Source organism: Vulpes lagopus, chromosome 6 (assembly GCF_018345385.1).
Source record: "Vulpes lagopus strain Blue_001 chromosome 6, ASM1834538v1, whole genome shotgun sequence".
Lineage (NCBI taxonomy): Eukaryota > Metazoa > Chordata > Mammalia > Carnivora > Canidae > Vulpes > Vulpes lagopus.
In genome coordinates this window covers 113382110-113406760 of record NC_054829.1, presented here as the reverse complement: position 1 = coordinate 113406760, position 24651 = coordinate 113382110, and the positions used below count along the sequence as shown (strand labels likewise).

Here is a 24651-nt window from a genome sequence, read left to right as displayed (position 1 = left end):
TCTCTATAGAAACATGCAACACTCTGTCATCAGAGTTATTTAATGTAAAAGATCATTATTCCCACTTCAGACAGAGGAGACCTGATTTACATAGTTTAAGTGACTTTCCCCTAGTCACACAGCCAGTTAAGTGCTGAGGAAGTGATTCGAGGCAGGATTTTGGATTTCAAAGCTCACTGCTTCTGTTGCCCACAGAAACAGCAAGAATACTCACACTGAACACTGTTAATCATTGGTGTACAGAACCTTCTGTGACAAACTCCACCAGAAGGGAATAAGAGGTGGCTCTTTGTATCATTTTCATTAACTGGTTGTCCCTCCTACGTTCTAAAACCTAAAGGTATGAGGGGGATGGGAAGACTAGGTTGGTCAGTGAATGGTCAGCCCAACTAGGAATATTTACCCAGTGGCATACATAGTAAAGAGCAGTCCATCAGTCCAGCTGGTGTGGAGGTGGACTGCGGGATGCTGAAAGGCTGCTATGAAAGGGTCATAGCTGTCACCTCAGTCTCCTTCTCACCAGGTTCAGAACTAGGAAGGTTCTCTATTAGAGGACCTGTTCCCAGACCAGGAAAACACTAAAATTTGCTGAAAACAGTTAACTGGGTGGAATATTAGAGTGAAGCCATCTTGCACGATTAGGGGGAAGACAGGTTTAGAGGAAAACAATGAACAATAAGGCCGGGGCCAACTATACTATTTGACTTGCCTACACAATGACACTGGGGTGGGAAATAAGAAAAGGCAGGCAATTGCCTGTAAGAAGCTAGTGGAATACATCAGATTTGGCCACTTTTGGTAACAGTATTTAAACTCTCTTTTGACAAAAAAACCTATAGACTTGGAGCCTACTACCTGACAATAACATTCCTGACAGTAAAACACTCAGTTTTTAGTTGTTCATATTCTAAATTTAAAGCCTATACACAAAAAGGGGGAAATTATGTTTATCCTGCTGATTTAAAATATAAATACCAAAGGTTGGAGGGTGTTTTCCATGATTTACATGAGCCCTATCACATTTGGGAAAATGGATAGGGAACTTTCACCCAGGAATTTGCTAATTATAGGGAGGTGTATTAGAGATTATCTTGCTTATTGTTAACGTTACCTTAAGCCATGGCCACCATATGCTGAATGCTCAGACCTTGAGTGTGGTCTCACTAACATGGCATGATGAATGAACAGCTGATTTGGAATGAGGGTGACTAAATGACTCTGCCGTTTGACGGCTGTATAAGCCTGGCCAAGGCACTGAACTCCAAATCAGTTTCCTCCTCTGGGAAATAATGATAACAATATACTGCTTGTGGATTTAATATACAGATCAAATGAGAAAACGGAAATATGGCCCTAAAACCCTTTCTAGCACATAGAAGTGGCGTTTTAGCTCTGTGAATGGAATCATTTGTCCCTTTCCCTGAATCTTAGAAACTCCTTATCATCCTATCACAAAATTCCACCGTCTTTTCTCACTGTTACCAATTTGGAGTAAAATCAAGCATATGCCTAAAATTTCAAATGGTATTTTCAAATTGGGACTTAGTACTTTGGGGGTTGTCTAATCAGCACTGGGGATTTTAAGGAAAAGAGGAAGATGATAAAAGCAGCTGTATTATAGTAACTTTTACAGGGCTTTGTATTCTTTCCTAAGTGACCTTAGTGAATTCTTCATTCTCCAACTCAACATTGACATAATTTATTGTTTGTATTTTGGTAATAAAGACAAAGGTTTGTGTGAAAGCAAGGAGAAAACAGGTATATAGTAATCTTAAATTATTTCTGTTACATATTTAAACTGGTCCAGAGCATACATTATACATAACCTTTAAATTATACAGATAAGAGATGGTTTTGCTAGAATATTTGTTGACATGAAGCTGGCAAATGATATATGAGTGGGAAAATAGAGAACAATTAAGCACTATTGTAAGTATTCTCTTGAAATTGTTATGCATACTCTAGTTTATGGTTGACATACTTAAATAGTCAAAATACTAATGTACTTTTTAAAAAAAGAAACATAAAAGTAGTTCACAGTTTCTTACAATATAGTATCTTTAGGAAACTATAAGTTATATCTCACTCATTCAGTTATACAGAAAAATGTTTTTATGTTATTGTAATAAACATAATTTTAACACATTAATAATTTAAAATACTTGCTTTTAGCAGCAAAGCAGAAAAGGAAGCAGAGGTGTAGGATTCCATATGAGAGGACTGAGGCATCTCAACTCACATACTCTTACCTCAGAGTAAATTAGATTTCCTCCAATGACTGCAGAAGTATGTTGGAAACCTCTTAAGTAGCATGTTCTTTTTTTTTAATTTTTAAATTTGAATTCCAGTATAGTTACATACAGTGTAATATTAGTTTTAAGTGTACAATATAGTGATCAACACCTCCATATAGCATCTATGCTCATCACAACAAGTGCACTCCTTAATCTCCATCACCTGTTTCACCTATCTCCCCACCAATCTCCCCTCTGGTAACCATCAGTCTGTTAAGGTTAAGACTCTGTTTCTTGGTTTGCCTGTCCTTCTCTTTTTTCCCCTTTGTTCATTTGTTTTGTTTCTTAAACTCCATATATATGAGTGAAATCATATGGTATTTCTCTTTCTTGCTTAGTATAGTACCCTCTAGCTCCAAACTCATTGTTGCAAATGGCAAGATTTCATTCTTTTTTTATGGCTGAGTAATATTCGTGTGTGTGTGTGTGTGTGTGTGTGTGTGTGTGTGTGTACCACATCTTTATCCATTCATCAGTTGATGGACACGGGCTGCTTTCATAATTTGGCTATTGTAAATAATGCTGCTATAAACATAGCACGATCCGTGTATCCCTTTGAACTAGTGTTTTTGTGGTCAATATGCAGTAGTGCAATTGATGGTTATAGGGTAGTTCTATTTTTAACTTTTTGAGGAACCTCCATACTGTTTTCCACAGTGGCTGCACCAGTTTGCATTTCCACTAACAGTACAAGAAGGTTCCTCTTTCTCCACATCCTTGCCAACACTTGTTTCTTTTGTTTTTGATTTTAGTCACTCTGACAAGTGTGAGGTGATATCACTGTAGTTTTGATTTGCATTTCCCTGATGAGTGATCTTGAGCATCTTTTCATATGCCTGTTGGCCATCTGGATGTTTTTTGGAGAAATGTCTGTTCATGTCTTCTGCCCATTTTTAATTGGATTATTTATTTGTTTAATTGAATTATTATTTTGGGGGTATTGAGTTGAATCAGTTCTTTGCATCTATGTTCATCAGGGATATTGACCTGTAGTTATTTTTTATTGGTGTCTTCATCTGATTTTGGTATCAGGGCAATGTAAGACTCCTAGAATGAATTTGGAAGTTTTCCTTCCTTTTATGTTTTTTGGAATATTTTGCAAAGAACAGGTATTAATTCTTTCAATGTTTGGTAGGATTCACCTATGAAGACATCTGGTCTTGGACTTTGGTTTGTTCGGAGTTTTTTGATTATTTATTCAATTTTTTTGGTAGCATTTGTCTGTTCCAGTTTTCTATTTCTTCCTCTTTCAGTTTTGGTAATTTATAAGTTTCTAGAAATTTATCCATTTTTCCCAGGCTGTCCCATTTGTTGGCATATAGTTTCTCATAATATTCTCTTAAAATTATTTGTATGTGTGGTATTGGTTGTAATTTCTCTTCTCTCATTAATGATTTTATTTATTTGGATCCTTTCTCTGTTCTTGATAGGTCTGGGTAGATGTTTACAAATTTGGTTAATTTTTTAAAAGAACCAGCTCCTGGTTTCATTGATCTGTTCTGTTTCTTTTGTTTGTTTTGTTTTTTGTTCTTTTTTAGTTTCTATGTCATTTATTTCTGCCCTAATCTTTATTTGTCCCCCTGCTGGCTTTAGACTCTGTTGTTCTTTTCTATCATCTTTAGGTGTATGTTTAGGTTGTTTATAGGAGGTTTTTCTTGCTTCTTGAGATAGGCCTGTATTGCTATATATTTTCCTTTTATGATTACCCTTGCTGCATCCCATAGGCTTTGGACTGCTGTATTTTCATTTTCGTGTACTCTTTGATTTCTTGGTTGACCATTTATTGTTTATTAGCATGTTTTTTTAACATCTATATATTTATGGTCTTCCTGAATCTTTCCTTGTGGTTGACTTCTAGTTTCATAGTTTTGTGATCAGTAAAGATGCATGGAATGACTTCAGTCCCTCTGTATTTATTGAGGTGTGTTTGTAATCTAATAAGGGATCTATTCTGGGGGATGTTCCGTGTGCATTTGAAAAGATTGTGTTTTCACTGTTTTAAGATGGAATCTTCTGAATAAATGTAAAATCCATCTAATCCAATGTGTCATTCAAAGGCATTGTTTCCTTGTTTATTTTCTGTTTAGATGATCTGTCCATCAATGTAGGTAGGGTATTAAAGTCCCCTACTATTATTGTATTATTATCAATTAATTCCTTTTGTATGTATGAATCATTTTATATATTTAGGTGCTTCCGTGTGGAGTGCACAAATATTTACAATTGTTATACTTTCTTGTTGGATTGTTCCCTTTATGATTACGTAGTGTCCTTCTTTGTTTCCTATTACAGTCTGTTTTAACATCTATTTTGTCCAATATAAGTATTGCTGCTCCAGCTTTCTTTTGACATATATTTACATGATAAATGTTTCTTCATCCCCTCACTTTCAATCTGCCGGTGTCTTTAGGTCTGAAATGTGTCTCTTGTAGGCAGCATATAGATGAGTCTTGTTATTTTATCCAACACCTTATGTCTTTTGATTGTAGTGTTTAGTCCAATTACATCCAACATAATTATTAATAGATGTGTATTTATTTCCATTTTGTTACTTGTTTTGTTTTTTCAGTTTTTCTCTGATTCTTTCTTCTCATTTTTCAAGGTTTGCTGGTTGTATTTTGTGATATACTTGAATTTCTTTCTCTTTATTTTTTGCATGGTTTTTGTATAATTTCTTCTACATATAGAAGTCTATGTTAAGCTATTGTTTATTTATCTTGAACTCATTCTTTACCCTTCTTTCCTCTACATTTCAGATCCTTGATATCATATTTTATAGCCTTTTATATTGTGCTTTTTTTGACTGATTTTTACAGATATATATATTTTTTTGCTTTTGTGCTTCCTATTGGTTTGTTCTTCTCTTTATAGGACTCATTACTATTACTATTGGTGTGTATCTATTTATAACTATTCATTTAGCTCTCCTCCATTCAAAGAGAGGCATTCTAATAGAGTAGATATAATTTCTATTTTTACAATACTTGATCTGTAGTGTTGAAAGCAGTGCTTGGCACACAATAGGCTCCCAATAGCTATTTGTTGAAAAATGGAAAAAAAATGAATGAATGGCAATACCTCAATAATTCTCAGCCAGAGGAGAAGAGAATAACATTTGATTGGGAAATTACATAGGACAACTGAACGGTAAATAGAAGTGATGGCTTTCATGGAGAGAACACATTATAAGTGTCCCATTCCAAGGGATTTTTCTAATCATGTTGCACAAACTGGATGGGTCATCAACACTGGACAGAAGCTCTTGCTTCAGTGAGGGATAAATGGGGCTCAGACAGACCTCTGGGTGCTTCAGGTAATAAGGTCAAGTTTGGTTCAATGAAGAACCTCCTAGTGTAGTTTTAGATCAGATTATAGATCCTTTGTGGAATGGACTGAAATGCTTTATGATTTTTTTTTTTTGGATGAAAGCTGGAGTAAATGCATAAGTGTGTATTTTGCCCAGCAACTTTAGTCTGCTGGAGCCTAACTGTAAATGCGGAAATAAGAAAAATGCCTATGAGATCAGAACAGGTACCTAGAAGCAAATATTAAAGCTATTGAACTTATTCTTTTTTTTTTTTTTTTTTTTAAATTTTATTTATTTTATGATAGGCACACAGTGAGAGAGAGAGAGAGAGGCAGAGACACAGGCAGAGGGAGAAGCAGGCTCCATGCACCGGGAGCCCGACGTGGGATTCGATCCCGGGTCTCCAGGATCGCGCCCTGGGCCAAAGGCAGGCGCCAAACCGCTGCGCCACCCAGGGATCCCTTGAACTTATTCTTTAAGGAAGGGTTTCATGCTCTCACTTTTAATCACTTTATTTTACATGTAGGTATACAAGCTTTATGATTTGTTTTCCAAAAATATAGTAGATTGGATAAATTACCTTAGAGAAACTGACCACAAGAAAAGATGCTAAGAACTTAATGGAAGAGTTAGGCAGAAAAAGTATAAATCAACACAAAAACTAAATGTATTAGAGTGGAGGCAAATGGCTGAGTGCACCTCCACAGCCTCTGAAGGTTCACTGCACTGCACTGAATTTCAATAAAAATGAACATGATAAAGTTGAAAAATTAAAAGTTAGCCATTGAATTAATTAATCAACTCATTAATTAAATATATATTCACTGAGTACCTTCTATGTATCAGGCCCTTTGTTAGTTGCTAGAGTAATCAAATCAGACCCGTCACTCAGTGATAGGATGTTTTGAGAAGATGACATATGAGAAAAGTTTTTTTATTCTCTAAAATGGTAAACAATGTATAAAAATATTACTATAGTTTAAAATAAGTTTTCTGGAAGATGGTTTATAATTAAATACCATTCTTGAATGACTTATAAGTGAGTCAAACAATTTTAGCCATCAACCCATTCTTCGCATTTAGGTCCAGCCCAAAGACATTCCTGTTGTTAGGGAAGCACTCCGGAATTATTTTTGCATCAGGCCCTTTACTCTTGGTGTTATGCCTCTCTCGCCCAGATGATTACATTTTTTAAATTTGTATTTCTTTTATGTCTCTGCTCAAATATTACCGTATCAGAGAGGCTTTCCCAGACCATCCTTATAAATTTGGCAATATCTCCTGAGGCCCCGACTTTCCTATCTTCTTTGCCATACATTACTTAATCCACAGCATCTGTCAGTACCTAATATGTTATATTGTATACTTATTTATTGTTCTCTATTCCCACCAAACATAAGAAATATGAGAGCAGGGACTTGGCTTGCTTCATTCACTGAAGTTTGCCCAGTGCCTGACCCTCACAAAATTTGTTGAATGACTAAGCAAATGAATCAATGCTTCTGAATAAGAAATTCAGGTAATTGAGTCTGAAGCTGAAGTACAGTTCTGGAACTAAAGAAGTAACTAAAACTGAGAAAAATGTTTTCTTTAGACCATTCTGAGTTCTCTGGAATAGCAGCAAAAGCAAAAAGGATGCTGATTCTAAACATGGAAAGAGAGAAAAGGCCAGCCAACTTGAAGAGACCAGAAATAGAAATGGCCTAACATTTGACAAAGACTTCAAGTCAAGTCAAGCTACCAGAATAATTTACTATGACTTTCTGACAATATTCTCATTGGGAGGCTATTAAGAAAGAATAATGTGGTTTCTGGAGGGAAAATTCCTGGGCTTGAATCCCAGTTCCAAGGACACTGAGTAACTTTTCACCTTGGCAAATGCCTTTCCTTTGCCTCAATTCCCATATTCTGAAAAAAAAATGGGTGACAATGCCTACCTCATAGGGTTATAAGTTCTGGATGATGTAGTCTGTTAAAAGCTTAGTGCCTTGAACATGATGATCACAATAAAATTTTAATAAATTCTAATATGTCTGTGACCAAGCTCTGGTCAAGAGTAGCTGAACTATTCCTCCTGTGGGCTTCCAGAGAAGGTTAATCATTTCCACAGACATAGTTGACACTACACATGGTACCTGTCATGGATTTGTCCATCCCTAGAACTGTCTCACACTTCCCTGGAATGTATGGTAATAAAAGCTTTATTGTTTAAGCCACCTTTAATGTTGGGGGTTCTGATCACTGTGTGTGGAGAGATTGAGAACAAAACTGGGCTCATGAAGAGAGGGACTGGCTTATCACTTCTCAGCTTTTTGGCTAAGATCAAGTGGAGAAGGACTGGCTTCTGTTGGGAGGAGGGGTCCCTGCCTTTGGTTGCCATAATGGGATAGCAGGATGTTCACCTCATGGCCATTACCCCGGTCCTAAAACAAAGACCCTGATGTCCTGGGATGTGGCTAGTGTTCCTGGTGTCTGTGCACACCATGGCCTTCATTGTTTTTGCTGCCACTGTTCCAGGGCTCAAGGGAGAGAAGTCACTGAATTAACATATGCGTCCATATCCTTTGTTTTTGTGGGGGGTCTTTTGATTTTAAAAAGTCTGGAAACTTAATTTCCCAAAAGGTCAATAAAACTTGTATCTTATTTGTAAAAAAAAAAAAAAAGCTTAATTCTAAAAATATGTATAACATTAAAAGTGATGAATATCAGACATGAGTGGTTTAAAAAAGGAAAAAAATGATAGGAATATAAAACAGACTCAACTATAATACAAATATAAAAAAATGAACAATTAATATGTTGGGCACTACTATTAGTTCCATATTGGTTGTAGTACAGTGGATATGGTAGGGAAAGCATATTGCTAGAATTGGAAAAGGAAAAAGACCCCAGGAGTTCTTTCATAGAGATAGTCCTTTATTTATTTCCTTAGAGGATGAAAGAAGTATTTGGCACCCAGAACCTGACTAGAGAGTCCTCTGCTTGGGGTGGAACTAAGCATGCATAAAAAATTATGATAATCACAGAGTAGAATCACAGAATGTTTGAGGTGGAAGATATTTTAGAGATTGCCAAACCTGGTATTTCTCAAATTGTTGCACTGAAGCATCTGTCTTTGAACAGGAGGATAAACCTATTACTGCCTGTCCCTAATATTTCTGAGACTTTGCTCTATACATTGACATGGTCCCTATAAAGAAAAAGATTTCTTCGGAGTCTATGCTTAACTGAAAAATCCTAGGAGATTTTTTGATAATTTACCTTGGTTTTAATAGAATATATTTTTTAAAATTATTTGTTTATCTATTCATGAGAGACACAGAGAGAGGCAGACACAGGCGGAGAGAGAAGCAGGCTCCCTGCAGGGAACCCCACATGGGACTCAATCCCAAGTCTTCAGGATCACACCCTGGGCCAAAGGCAGACACTCAACTGACTGAGCCACCCAGGCATCCCATAATAGAATATTTTTAATTGTTCTCTATACAAGTTAAAAAGTTAACCAAAGCAAATCAAGAACATACCACTTTTTGTTAAATTTGCAAAATATAATTCTACTCATGTATATTATCTTAATTTCAACTCTTCATAGCTGATCCAATCAGACTGTCTTGTAAAAATGTTGTACTTCATAAAACCTCTAGAATTTTGGCCTGGAATTATTCTCTACTAAAAAGGCCTCTTTTAATACTGGGGCTAGGTCACAGACATTTGAATATTACTTATGTCTGGTTAATTTATCTAAAGGGAAGTATCTCCTTCCTTTCCTGATTTCTTTTTTTACTTTTGAGTGAAAAAAGTTATGAAAAGTTAAAGGTTTTAAATAATAAAATCAGAATCAGTCATAATAGTGCTTGCAGATTTCAACATCAGGTTTTATATTTATTTGTTAATGAGATAAATAGCAGCTTGTTTGTATTGCTCCCCCAGTTTGTATGATTTCAAGTTTTTCTTGCAAATAGAAAATTTGTCTATTTTAATTAATTAAAGGTCAAAGAACCCACAGCCAATTAATGCATAGTTAAAAAGCCCATGACTAAAAAAAAAAAAAAAAAAAAGCCCATGACTGCTGACTTCATATGCATCCCCATTGGCTTTAATAAGATGGCACAGTCCATTCCATTTTAGAATATGCCTTTCAGTGGTTTACAAATGCCTCAAAAACTGACTTCTCAAAGCAGAACATTTCAATTTAAATTGGATTTGCTCTCAAACTTTTGCTCACTGTTTGAAATATCTGACATTCACCTCTTTGTGAAATGTGGAATTAAAATGCAGTATGGCTCAGTGCCCTATTACGTTCTCTCAGCAGGGCTGTGTGAGCTATATAAATGAAGGAGAAGGTAGTTTAGGTGGCTTCTTATTCCTAATGGTGAAGGAAAGGAGTCCCGTGAGACAATGCCATGAGGATCAGATGGTCCTTTGTCATAGCTGCTCCATGGGCCAACTAGATAGTTGTTTTATCAATTGTTTGTGACAGGTGGTCTCTTTCCATTGGTGCTCTAACCCTGTGTGCTTTTTCTTCCTAGGTGTGCCCTTTGAGCTACAACAGGGGTGGTGGCATTTATGTCCATGATGGAGTTAGCATGACATGTCCCTTTTTGACTAGATTTTTCTCCCTAGTTATCACTCTGCTTCCACCTTGTTCTCAAAGTTTATGTCTTACTCTTAATTGCTCAGAATTGATAATGGGCTCCAGTTACATGAAACTCTTTTTATTCTTAAATATATCACTTGTTATAAAATACTCTGTCATATGCCTCCTGTTTGAAAAGAAGATGGAAATACTCACCAGATGATGATATGTAATTGGCATGTGGGTATCATATGTACACAGGCAAAGCACAGAATAGAAACTTCAGTGTTTTAATCTTTGAGTGTTTTAATCTTTGAAATCATTAAACAGAATATTAAAGATCACATTAGCTAACATTGTGACTTCAGACCATTCTCAGGATCTTTTCTAATAATAAATCCTAGGCTTGACATAAATTTTGAATTGTAATTGGTAAGTTGGCTCTAAAACTGAGAAGAGATGCTGTTATTTATTCCATTTCCCCTCCTGGCTTTATTGAAGTTATTTTATTTGATTTAGGTCACCAAACAGTTGTTTGTTCTCAGTGACCCAGTTCAGATGCAAATTAATGACCTAGATGGGAGTCCTCTTACTACTCCAGAAGTCCAGGGCAACATCTATTCAGTTCCTTAATGGGAAATTTGTTTCATTACAAATATAACTTCACCTAAAACTAAAACTAAAGTGCATCAGTGATAGAACTGCCTAGGTTCTACATTACTGTCTGCACATCACTAAAAAAATCACAAATATTCCATGTTTCAGGAAGAAGGAACTTATGAATCAAATTATTTGACTTATTTCTGTATGATTGGTTAAAATCTTTCAAAAAGTTTTAAAAAATGTTCTTTTCCTGCAAATGCTTCCAACATTATAAATTCTAAATAAGAGCTAAACTTGTTATTCTGTGAACCTATGGAAAACAACTTCCTTATTTGAAAAGATCTACAGTGCCCTATACTCCCCCTTTGTCTTATATGCAATCTGCTAATATCATAACGGAGGCAACTGGCTATCAGCAAGCCAGCACAGTCTGGACAGAGAGGCTAGAGGCTATGACTTAATACCTAAACTTCTCAATTAAGACACGATCGAAATGTCAAGGAAGTTACCACCCCATTTTATTCTTTATTATTCTGTTCGAAAATATGCACAGTGGGTTTTAAAAGTGTGTTTTGGACAGTTAATTTGAATGCAAACATTTCAGAGATTAATAAAGTTATACAAAATTGGCCAAAAACAAATTGCAATTTGTTTTGGAAGTTTGTTATGATGGATTGTGTAAAATTAACATTCCAAGAGCCACTCTAAAGGTGCTGAGGAGACTCAGAGTAGAGATGTTCTTTCTCTAGGCATCCTGGTGCTGTGGGCAGGTGCAACGTGCAGCCACTCAGGCCCTGACCATTCCTAATTTTGAGTTCACTGAGAAGAACACTGCGCACTCATTTTAGATACTTTTGAGTTTCATGTTTATTTATACACTGTGTTAGCTTGCTTGTTATTCACAATTAAATACCCTAAGATCAACATAGGGGAAAAACTCCTGTTCTGTTTTGACCATGGTTTTAGTAACTGCTGATAATCCTAAAAATCTGCTTTCGTCAAATTCTGAATTGTGATTATTTTGATAAGGAATAGTTTATTTTTTTATTTTACTCTTAAAAATATTTTATTTATTTATTCATGAGAGACACAGAGTGAGAGAGAGGCACAGACACAGGCAGAGGGAGGAGCAGGCTCCATGCAGGGAGTCCAACGCTGGACTCCATCCTAGGCCCCCAGGATCACACCCTGGGCTGACGGTAGCGCTAAACCACTGAGCCACCCAGGCTGCCCAGATAAGGAATAGTTTAAAATATTATTCTCACTTCTCCCATTTTTTATTCTCAATCTTTTAAAAACTGGATCCCAGTGGGGTTTATATAGATGTCTATCATTTCTGTTACTTGACTGGTACTTTCACAGAAAACCCAAGTGGTAACTAAGGTTTTTGCCAACTGTTCTACTTATTTTCAATTTCACTCTGAATAGGGGTAGGAACTAAAACCAAAGAAAGGAAAAAAATTATGTAACATTATAATTCTCTAACATCCCTAGTATGCTGAGTTTCTCAGTACCTGAAAACACCCCATATTCCAGTCGTATCTAACTTGGGGAATCCTACCCTAGTAGAGAACCGGTAAGGTCAGCCTGTCTTGCATTGAAATCTAGGTTCAGAACTTGGAACTGTCTCTTGGGAGAAGGGTAATAAGTCTGTATTTGGCCTTAAGTATGCATATTTTGCCTGTGGTCCTTTGTAACAGAGAGAGAAAGCCTATTATGCAAACTGGAAAAGAATCCTTAAAAAGTAATCTTTCTCAGAAAGACAATAATTTATGCCTTTCAGAGACACACTCCCTTATCTCCACCACTTCCCCCCTATACCCCACCCCCAATAATACAGGCCAAATATGAACACTAGAGAAGTTCTAGCCTGGCAGCCGAAGATCCAATTCTGTTAGATGGCACTGAATTCCTAGGATAAACTGGAACCAATTAGGGCTATTCATGGCTGAGAGAAGTCCTCCTACTCTGAGATATTATGACAAGGTGATGGTTCCATGAATCTGTGAATGTATGGGTGGGAGACTGGTGGTAAGAAAAGAAGGGAATACAGATACAAAAAAACCTTCTAGGATTCTCTTTATCAGGTAGGAAGAATTATGACTTTCTCAGTGTTCCTAGTGATCCTGCACAATGGCAGCCAACTCAGAGGTCCCAAGTTATTCCTGAAGAAAGGCAAGTGCTACAGAGGGTCTAGCAGAAATGGTGAGCTGACCCTCCATGTGTGCACATGTGCTTTAATGGAGCACTATATTTTGTGCTACTAGAATGCTGTAATTCTGCTTTTGAGATAAAAATAATGTAATGTTACATTTGTATTATTGCTTATAATTCACAAAAAACTTCCACATATCATCTGATCCTTACAACAACTCAAGAGAGGCAAGGCATAAACCATGAATGCTACTTTACATTTAAGGAAACCGAAGCTTAGATAGGTTAAGCTATCTAAAACCATACAGTAAATAAGAGGCAGAAGAGATTTAAACCCATATCTCCATATGGTCTGGGCTGTCTTGTCTAGAAACAAGAAAACTAAAAATATCTTGACTAATATACTTTCCAAGTATAATATCTGATATAGACAAGTCTTTCAATTCTTTTTTTTAGAATATAGAACAACCTTTCTTCCCACAAACCATGCCTTTTAAATCTTTCCACACTAATATTTTTATTTTAGTGCAGAAAGATAATGTCTCACTCATTTTATGTTTCTTAAATTCTCTCTCTAAACATATATAAAATCTTGTGTGTTTATGTATATGCATATATATGCGTATGTATTACATATATATATAATCTTTTGTGGGTTTGAATTAACATTTCAGTTTTCTTTTAAAAAAATTTAAAGTGTTTAAAATGGATTTACTATTATTAGGCCAAGAAGTTTAGGACAACCTGATGAAACTATAACATTTATAAATTCACTCATTCACAGTAGAGAGTGTAGATTAAGGCTTGATATCCTGAGAGTTAAGTCTTTAAAGTGCTCTATTGTGATTCTCCACAAGCCAGAATGACTTTCACATTGACACTGAATGTGATTTTCTGTCCTTAGGCCAAGCTGGTTGGCAGATTGCTTTTATGTAATTCTTGTGAAGCTGGCAGGAGGTGACTCATATACATAAATGCCTCTTTCAATCAGGAAGAAGGTGTCAGAGGGCGGGTGGGTGGTGTCTGAATGACTAAGTTTTAAGATGTTAGGGGTACTGAAAAAAAACTGTTAAAATGAGGATTTCTAGGGAGATGCACACATGAGAATCTCAGGATCATGTCAATGAATCAAAGGAAAACTTTGAAAAGATTTTACTACATTATTTGAATTTTAGTTATTTCATAACTCTATGCAAAGAGAGATTACTAAAACTACTTGTAAATTAAAAACCGCCCAGAGTTTAAACAAGTTCTAAGAATGAGACTTGATCCCAAGATAATAAATTAGAATATTAAGTACATTGTATGAAAGGGACCAAGGAGTTATGGGTATGAGAAGGTTATGAGGAAGCTACAGAATTTTTTAGAAATAGACATAGTGAACAAGTGAAGTATGTCCCTGAGAAAATAAAGTGCCTATCACTTTTAAGTAAAACAATGAAACTTTCCTACAAATGGTAGGTATGGAGCATAATAAAAATCTCTTGAAATCCTTGAACGGATTTTAGATAAACACAAAATAACAATAACCAAGTATCTAGGTGGTAGTTCATAATAGCCAATGTTCTCAGTAAATGCCCAGTGGAACAGATAAAAGCCAATATAGTAATTGAATTTCTAGGGAAACTGACCAGGTTGACAAAGTGAAATCCTTCATTTCATGGCTTTGCATTCTGGTTTTCTCATGAAGCTATTATATATCTGTTGTGTTTTTCCTAAAAATTTTAAAAGGGTCAGAGCAAAAAAAACAAAACAAAACAAAAATAAAAAACAGAGTGGAACATATATGAAATTGTTAATAATAACCGAGAGTGATAAGAGTGAGCAACAGGAGCATGGAACCTGAACTCAACAATGTTATCAACAAAAGATTGCAACACTTTTTCACTCACTATTACTCTGAATATTATGTTGGTCTATTGGCATTGCCTATACTATATCAGTTGATTATTTTCAGACTCCATGCTTACTTTCAATTATAGCACCAGAACAATTTCTATTAGTAGTTTTTTTTTTCTTTTCATATCAGTTTAAAGATTATATATGAATTCTAAATGTCTCCAGGAAGTTCTGGGACTATTGTTTGAACTCTTCTACTATTAGGCTTTTTTTTTTTTTTTTTAGTTTTTTTGATGTAATGAGTTTCTGAGAGAGTTAGAAGCATTATTTCAGAATACTTTTGATGTGGTCTGCTACTGCCAATAATTTAAAAAAAAAAACAGAATCTTAATTCTGCAGCAAATCTAAGCAAATCTTCATTCCAGTGTTCAGAAGCAATCATTATTTCCCTCAGACCAATTTTTATTTGAATTTCTTTACAGAATGCTTAATCAATTTTCTGTGCAGAGTTGATAAAGAAAATTCCTGTGGAACTTAAAAAAAAAGGTATGTTTTCACCATTGTTTGTTTGTTTTAGTGTAGCATTAATAATATATCTTCTAAAGTTAAAAGTGAGTTTGTATGATTTATCTGAATGTTTTGTTACTATTGTAGGCTTACTATAATTTACTTTTGTAATTTATTAAATGAACGAACTCTCGAAAAAGGCAACGTATCACAGGAATGTTCATACTTGCATTTCTCAAAGATGCCATACTGTCATTAAGGTTCCTGAGATTTGAAAGCCACCAAAACTAAGAATCATATTCAGAGTGAGATAAACATCTTGATTGAACCTATAGATCTCGCAATGGACTATATATGAACAGTGGCATTTGAGACACAAGTATACCTCAAACCTAACATATTGTATATACCATTGTCCCAAAAGATAGATAGTTGAGGGGAATAAGATTGAATGGTTCAAAATTTAAAAGGCAGAGAGAGTCAGATAGGGTTGGGCTCTTGCTCTTCCATTTATAAGCTGTACCACCTTGGATAATGTCTGCGTCTCAGTCTACTCTTTTGTAAAATGACACCTTTACTTTATGTGAATGTTAGGAAGAATGATTGAAATAGTACATGGAAGAACTAGATTAAATAATAAACTTGAAACACATAATAAATCTTTAAAAATGTTACTTCCTTTTATCTTTACATTTTCCTAATGAATACTTGTACAGCAACAAAAAGAAAATCAGCACTCCCAAGGTACATTTGAAATTGGGTCCAATAGTGTTGGTTTAGTAAAGTGGGTGTTTTTAAGTACCTCTCATCAAAGTGTACTTATAGCAAATTCTAATTAAAGCTAACATTTATTGAGCAATGGGCATTTAATGTTTACTAGGCTCTGTGCTAAGGATGGATGATCTCATTTAACCCATTGAACAACTCGCTGTATTTTTTAAAAAGGTTTATTTATTTAAAAGTTTATTGATTTGAGAGAGAGAGGGAGAGAGAGAGAGATAGCGCATGCCAGGGGAGAGGCAGAGGGAGAGAAACCCCAAGCAGACTCCCTGCTGAGCACAGAGCCTGAGGTTGGGCTCAGTTTCACCGGAGATCATGACCTGAATTGAAATAAAAAGCCACTCAACTGACTGAACCACTCAGCAACTCCAAAGATTTATTTATTTATCTCAGAGAGAGAGAGAGAGTAAGCACTGTGCACATGTGAGTGGAGAGAGGGGCAGAGGAAGAGAGTCTTCAAGCAATCTCCCCCTTGAGTGCAGAGCCCTACCAGAGCTTGATCTCACAACTCATGAGATCACAAGCTGAGCCTAAAACCTAGTGTTGGACACTTAACCAACTGAGCCACCCAGGTGCTCCAACAGCTCGTCATTGTATTATCTCAATCTATTCAACTACTTACTGAATTAGGACTATTATTTAATTTTACAGATGAGGAAACTGAGGCACACAGAGGTTAAGTAATTTTTTTTAAAAACGATTTTATTTATTTATTCATGAGAGACACACAGAGAGGCAGAGACTCAGGCAGAGGTAGAAGCAGGCTCCATGGAGGGAGTCCTATGTGGGACTCTATCCCAGGACTCAGGGATCACTCCCTGAACTAAAGGCTGACACTCAACCACTAAGCCACCCAGGTGTCCCATGATTAAGAAAATTAATCAGAAATTAAAACCTAAATTTTAATTTAGTTTAAAAAAAGGAATATGGGGTTTCCTTTGCAAGAAGACTATGTAATATGGAGATTACATGTTCATAGCACTAAATCTGTATTACCTTTCAAAGCTTATGTTGAAAGCGTTAATAAACTATAATACAATTCCCTGAAAAGCTGTGGTGGTATTGGGAGACAATTCTCCATAGTAGTCTCGAATTCCTGTGTATCTTGTGAGAGGAAGCACTGACTGCTTTTGCTTTGTATGGTCTTTTCAAGTATGTTTGTAGAGCAAACAACCTTATAAGACAGAGACAGTCCTCTTTAGAGCAAAGGGCAAGTTTGCTTACTTTCCAGTATAAAAAAAAAGATTTTCTACTTCAGGGGCAAATGTCATGCAAACTTACTAACCATTATAAAAGATTCATTTCCTTAGATTAGGGTTCCTCTCTGTTATGCAGCCCACTGCATGTGCAGGTATCAATCATTTGGAACTCTTTCATCACCTTTAAGGAACAGGCATGTGGAGAACCAGCTCAAATGTGGATATTCTGGCTATGGCTATTACTGTGAGTAATAAACTACCTTTTGTCAGCATCCATGAAACTGGTAGGCTGACCTGTTAGATTGCAAGTGGCGGGATGGGGGTGGGGGGGAAATCTCAGACCCTTCTTAACACTTAGCAAAATGAAAATTGTAAACATGCACAGACAGCAAAAGATCCAGTTTATTTAAAGTATTATCTAAAGCAACTGCACAAGGATAGACGTGGGAAAGATAATCATCCCCAAAGGCTGTGCTTTGTAATAGACCAGAGAAGCTTTGGGATAGCAATTTGTGTGTTATTTGGAGAAAAAAAGTAGAGCACATATTGCTTGAAACCATGGAAAACTAATAAATATACATGGCTATAAACAGCTCTCTAAAGACAGGTACACTGTGCTGCACATGATTTATATGTTTGCTTCTGGCTTGAAAATGAGCATTCGTACTAGATTCACAAAAGCTGCTAAATTCTTCTGAGGTTGAACACTGAAGGAAATGGTTTCCTGTCTATATTCTTACAAAGACAATAAGCTGGTTTGTGACTTTATGCAACTATTATATCTGGCAAATTAGGTGGAGAAAGAAGGGTTAATTTACTGTGAGGTATAATTCACAGTTAATAAACTGTAACAAGCACAAGTAAAGAAATAGTAGCTTAATGGGGATGCAGCAAAGAGGCATTGTCTTCCTTTAAATGTACTTAATTAACATAGTTCATATTCTGGGGGGCAGGAAATAATGAGACCATAACAGCCCTTGCCTCTGGATCTTGCTAAATCTGTATAAGAGCAACAACTTACCTCACATGTAGCAAAAGCCTCCTGTTACATGTGAAAGATCTTGTCATAGATACACTTTAATTTAGAAATAAGTAAATCTATTTGTGAAAAACTAAACACATTCTTATAACTCAATCTACTTTTATATCTACAGATAACACAATCTACTACTTGCATTGTACATATTATTTAAAAATAAATTGTATTTTATATGCATATAATTGTGATGTGTACTGAGAAAAATGAGTGCATAGGTGTAAAAATCTTCCATAAGATGCAGTTACTGTTACTTATAGGAGGTAAAAGAGAACCAACATGTAAATATCCAATGACTGCCAAGCACAACCTCATTAAGACTCCTTCAAACTTCATGAGATAGATATTATCATCGTCCCTATTTTCTTTTCTTTTTCTTTTCATCATCCCTATTTTAAAGATGAGAAGACTGAGGTTCAGAAGGCTTAAGCAAATTGGCTCAGTTCTCACAATTGTGTGGACCTGAGTGTTCAGCACATGTTTGCTTGAGTCTGAAGCCTTGTTATCTTTTCACTTTACATCTATTCCTTGTGTCTTAAAGATAGGTTCTAGAAAGATAAATTTCTAGAAAGATAAATTCATGTTTTATCTCGGATTTGTGTTATTCATCATAACTTCTTCATTTTTAAAAAGACTTTATTTATTTATTTATTCATGAGAAATATAAACAGAAAGGCAGAAACATAGGCAGAAGGAGAAGCAGGCAGGCTCCCTGTGGGGAACCTGATATGGTACTCGATCCCAGGACCCAGGGATTATGACCTGAGCCAAAGGCAGATACTCAATCGCTGAGCCACTCCAGGCACCCCCATCATAACTTCTTTATATAATAAATCCAACAGATATTTAGTGAGACAGCCTGTGTGTATCACTATGATAGGGACAGTGAAGGACATTTAAAAATGCCACATGATCTTACCATGAGGAGCCTATAATCTGATGGAAAAGCATATATGTGAAATGTAAACTGGAGGCCAGTTTGTGATCCAGCATTCAAATGAGACTTTTATGAATTAATTTAGGAGGAGGACATTCCCTAAAAATAAAGAATGAGGTAAAGAACTCATTCAGAGTCTCAGCCATGTCTGTGACAACTATATATATCTCAGCCATGACCCTAATGATGAAGTGCCCCAGTGCTGGTCATCTTTTATTCTCTTCTCTGCTGTCTCTTCCTAGGTGATTTCATCCAGGGCTAGTGCTTTAAATACCACCAATATGCTAATGACTTTTCAATTTATATCTTTCCACCTGACTTCTCCCTGAACTCTAGACTTGCATACCCTACTGCCTGCCCATCTCCACTTGGACACCCAGAAGGCATCATACACTTAACAGGTCTAAAAGGGAACTCTTGGTTTTGTTTTGTTTTTCTCCCTTAATACTAACTAACAATATGAGATAGGCACTGTCCTAAGTACTTTACAGGTGCTTAATAATTTAATCCTTAGGGCACACTCACAAGGTAGCTGCTATGATGGTTCTAATTTTACATAATAGGAAACTGAGGCACAGAGGCTAAGTAACTTGACCAAGGCTGGTAGGTGATGAAGATGGGATGTCATCTTGGTCTATATCCACAGTACAAGATGTCACAACCACTGCAGGTTACTCCTTTCTGTGTCTCCTAACTCAGGGAATACGTACCTAACAGGACAAATCTTGAGTTATCCTTGGTTCTACTCTTTCTTGAAGTTCCTCTCATACCATTCATACCATTCATTAGCAAGTTCTTTCAGCTGTATCTCAAACCTACTATTTTTTCACCATCTTTCTTACCACTATCATTACTTATCTGGTCTATAATGGCCACCTAGCTGGGTTCCCCCCTTCCATTTTTTCTACAGTCCATTTTCCATATGACAGCCAGTGTGATGTTTTAGCCTAAATCAGACCTTATCGCTACCTTGCCAACGATTTCCAATGGCTGCTTCCTGAAATTAGATAAAATCCAAACTCCTCTCCATGGCCTATTGGACCCCAGACAGTCTCTCCCTGCCTGCCGTTCTGAACTAATCGCACCTTATGCTCCTTCACATCCACAATGCTCCACTCACACTGACCTCCCTTTTCTCTCCCTTAACACACTAAGCATTTTCTATAGCATCCCTTTGCATGGAACTCTCTCACTCTAGATCTTTGTCTTTATAGTAGGCTGGTCTCTTCTTTCAAGTCTCAGCTCAAATGCTGTATCAGAGAGAATTTCCCTATCCAGTGTCTCCAGATAGGAACTCCCCTGTGCCTACCCCCAGCACCTTCTACCGCTTCTGAGATCTCACTGAATGCATTTCATTTTTTCATAGCTCTCTTACCTCTCTACCCAAGATTATTTTATTTGCTCAGTCACTTATATATTTATTGTCTGTTTCTTCTCACCAGAGAGGTAAGATGTATACTGGCAGTGAACTTATCTGTTTGGGCTACCACTGTATCTCCAGCTGCCACAAGAGTGCCTGGCACATGGTAGACAACTAATATTTTTTGAATGGATGAGCAAAAATGGTCTCATTTTCTTCTAGCTTATCTTATACCTCTACATTATTTAGAAGAACTAATTTTACTCATGTTGGAATTCTTCTCCAAGTGCTGTTCAAATATTCTCTCCCAGTGCATATGTTTATAGTAGAAACTGCTTAAATTTACTAAGGGTATACTGGAATAAGGTATTTGACAGACACTGTAATTCTTACAGGTGACATACATGCTATGAAGTTGGTATTGTTCTCATTTTACAAATACGGAAGCTGATGGTGAGAGAGGTTAAGAAAATTGCCCAGAGTCACTCCACTGAAGAGGGCAGACTTGAGATCTGGACTCAGGTTGATCTTTTACTCTCACGTTCTTTTCAGCAGATATATTGTGTTCAGCTATGCAACTGGCAAGGAAAAGTAAATAATCAGAAACACGAAATGACAGCTTTTCAGTCTATACAAATGTGAAAGCCAGGAGGAGAATGACTGAAGTCTACAAATGGTTGAGGGTGGAACATAATGGTCATAGGTTTTGTTAGAGCTAGAGGCTGGGATATTTATCTCAAATTAAAAGTAAGCTTATGGGATGTATTACAATAGCAGATGGTAGAGAGTAATTACATAAGTATCTTTTAAATATTTTAGTGAGTTATATTATAGATAGATAATAAGTTATTCAGGGAAATCAGTGTCCTGGAATATCCTTCACCTGAGATGCTAAAGTCAGCTCAACCACATCTTCTAACAACATGCTCTTCATTAGAGCTGTTAGGCAAAGCATCCCAGGTGGGCCTATGATGGCATTCAAAGTCTCAGAAGAGGGTGTTCTACTCACCCTATTTCACCATAACAATTACTCTGTTCAGATTAGCTGGTGCTGGGCTTCCCTTAGTAATGTTTAAAAAGTATTCATAGTTTGAACATAGAAACCTTAGAAATGATTGAATCCATTATAGGATTTAGAAACTTGGAAAAAGAAACTAAACCCAGAAATAATTAATTTATAATTTGTAAAGTGCTTCTATATACATAGGTTCACTGCATTTTCACAATGGCTCTCTGACCAAGGTGGTGCATTATTTCCATTTCCATCTTTACGGAAGGAATGAGGCTCTGAGTGGTTACATGTCAGTGAGCTGGTCACTGTAGTGTTTGGGGTGCTGTGACTTGGTATCTTCTGAAAAAGGCTGCACATGCATTCTCCCTGTATGATATTAATGAGGTTCTTTTAACTTATTTTTTAAATTTTTATTTATTTTTACTTTTAATTTTTTAATGTAAACTCTATGCCTAATATGGGGCTTGAACTCATGACCCTGAGATCAAGAGTCTCTCTCACTCTATAGACTGAGCCAGCCAGGCACCCCAAGTTTCTTTTAATTTCATTATGATAGTTCTCAGGAGGTTCTTTGAGAATATGGATAAAGGCTATATATCAACTTAGAAACATACTGTTCCATTTATGGCATGTGAAATAAAAGGGAAAATGATACCTGACTAGAGGGACTTTAATTGTAAGGAAACTAACTCCTCACTTTACATGAATGAATGGAAATAATTTCTGACATGTTAAATTGGGGGCAAATAAAGTACAGAGACCATCGCCTACAACTGGCGCTTGTCTTTTTCTTTGTGAAAATTGATGTTATTGTATAGATCAATAAGAACAATTAATATCCCAATGGAAAAATGGAAAAGGGACAATTCTTGAAAGAGAAATACAAATGGGCAATAAACATATGTGATCATCTTAATCCTCTGCTGCAACTAAATATGAAAATGAAATAAAAATTCTTATTCATCAGATTTTTAAACATTAGAGAAGGACTAAATCTATTGTGTTGTGGGACTTAAGGGAGGTTTTTTTTTTTTCCTTTTCTTTCTTCTTTATAGTTTTCTACATTATTTGATTGTTAATTACAAAGTACATGTAAAAGACAAAGTGCATGTATTATTTTATATATTTGAAAACAATGAAAATTTATTTTCATTTTGGACAAAACAAACAAACCTAGCTCACTTTAATTGTAGTTTCTTAAAGACAAATGTTTAGGGCTTCCTAACATAAAATTTCTTCTCTATTCAAAAAATATTCCCCTTGTTAACAATTTTTTAAATTATCGGGATAATTATCGGGATAACTCTATCCCACCTATAACTCAAGACAAACCTTTGTGATTGCTTTGATATCACATTATAAGTACATTCAATTACATGTGAAAGAATATATCCCATATACCTTCTCCTCCTCTGTGCCCCCTCTTCTCTCTCTGGTCCCTCTTTCCTTCCTTACTCTTCCCCTCCTCTAAAATACCACTCCTCTATCCTATGTCTTAAACCCCTTCAGGGACCTCTTTGCCTCTGGAGTCTGTCTTCTGACTGACCTAATATTCAGGTTCTGAAAGACACAAGAGCAATGCACCGTTACTTGCTTACTTTGTCAAAATTATCCATCATCTTCTTACTAAGCTCGAACTAAGCCATCCATTTGTTGGAATCATTTCCTCAAATCCTCTGCTTCTTGGGCCCTCATGTAGAATCTACTCTATCTCCCCAAGAAATGTCACATGAATACACATTTGCTAAAATATGGTCACACAGTCTTGCTATATGGTATGACTAAAATGTAAGTGAAAATAGGAATTCTCCCAGCATCAGGTTGAAATCAGTCACAAAACTATTAATTCTAATTCTATTATGATCTCTTCCCATTATATATTTGCTTGTATATGTTTAAATATATTTAATATTAAATGTTTTTATATAAAATCATTTCCTCTACAAAAAAAATAATAGAACTCATGTCTTTGTATTTTGCAATAACATTGAATACAGTTTATTTAAATCATTATTTCCCCAATGTGCATGTTTATCAACTGCATTAGAATCATCAAGGTGAGCATATTAAACAGATATTCCTGGGCCCTCCTTAGATCAAGTCAAAATCTTTGAGTGTAGGATTGGAAAATAAGCATTTTTAAACAAGCATTTTTAAATGATTATTTTGCCTTTTCTGGAATTCGGAAACTCATGAAAATAGTCTCATTCTGATAAGTGATTAAATATATTGACACATCTTTGAGTGAAAGACTGTTTAAGATGGAACTAGTGGCAAATTCTTTTTTTTTTTAAGATTTTATTTATTTATTCATGAGAGATACAGAGAGAGGCAGAGACATAGGCAGAGGGAGAAGCAGGCTCCATACAGGGAGCCGGATGTGGGCCTCATTTCCAGGGCACTCCCTGGGCAGAAGGCAGGCCCTGAACCACTGAGCCACCCAGGGATCCCCAGTGGCAAATTCTTGAATTGTTTCTTTAAAAAACAATACTAGAACACCTTGATTTTTATTCATTTACAAATCATAAGTTGATTAATCATCAGTGATAATGTATCTGTTTTAGGCTCATCAAAAATAAAAATACAAACTGTTGAATATGGAGCTGAGTATGTCACATATGATGAGAAGTGAGTGACTTGAAGGCTTAACTTAAGTTCGATAATGGTTTTGCTCCTTAAAGACACTGTTAAAATAGGGAACCAGTCTGAAAACTGTTGCTGGCTTAAAAATAAAGATGTGCAGTTAATTATCTTCCTAGGCTCTCCTTGTTCTTAGGGATGTTGCATTGACATTGTGTCAATTTCTAAGTACAGAACATTGAATGCTGAGCCTCTGCCTAGGCTCTGAATTATCCCGAAGGGATGATGAACAGCCTCTCGTCACTGGCATCCATTAGAGGCTGATCCCATTTAGGCAAACAGAACTTTTTTGAGTACAGTGAACAACTGGGTCTTCTCTGAGAATGATGACTGAATACTAATTAGTTCTGGTGAAGTTATAGTGATAATAATTTTGGAGATTTAGTATTAGCAAGAAAGTTCCAACA

General features: G+C 36.0%; 1 protein-coding gene and 1 long non-coding RNA gene across 3 annotated transcripts in view; one reads left to right on the top strand and one right to left on the bottom strand.

Moving 5' to 3' along the window:
* Positions 1–15319, top strand: part of LOC121492417 — a 160969-nt gene extending 145650 nt beyond the window's left edge. The window contains exon 3 of the long non-coding RNA XR_005988231.1: positions 15256–15319. This is a non-coding gene — a long non-coding RNA (uncharacterized LOC121492417). The remainder of the gene's footprint in view (positions 1–15255) is intronic.
* NDST3 (N-deacetylase and N-sulfotransferase 3) overlaps positions 1–24651 on the bottom strand; it is a 177098-nt gene that overhangs the window by 125409 nt on the left and 27038 nt on the right. The window lies entirely within an intron of this gene.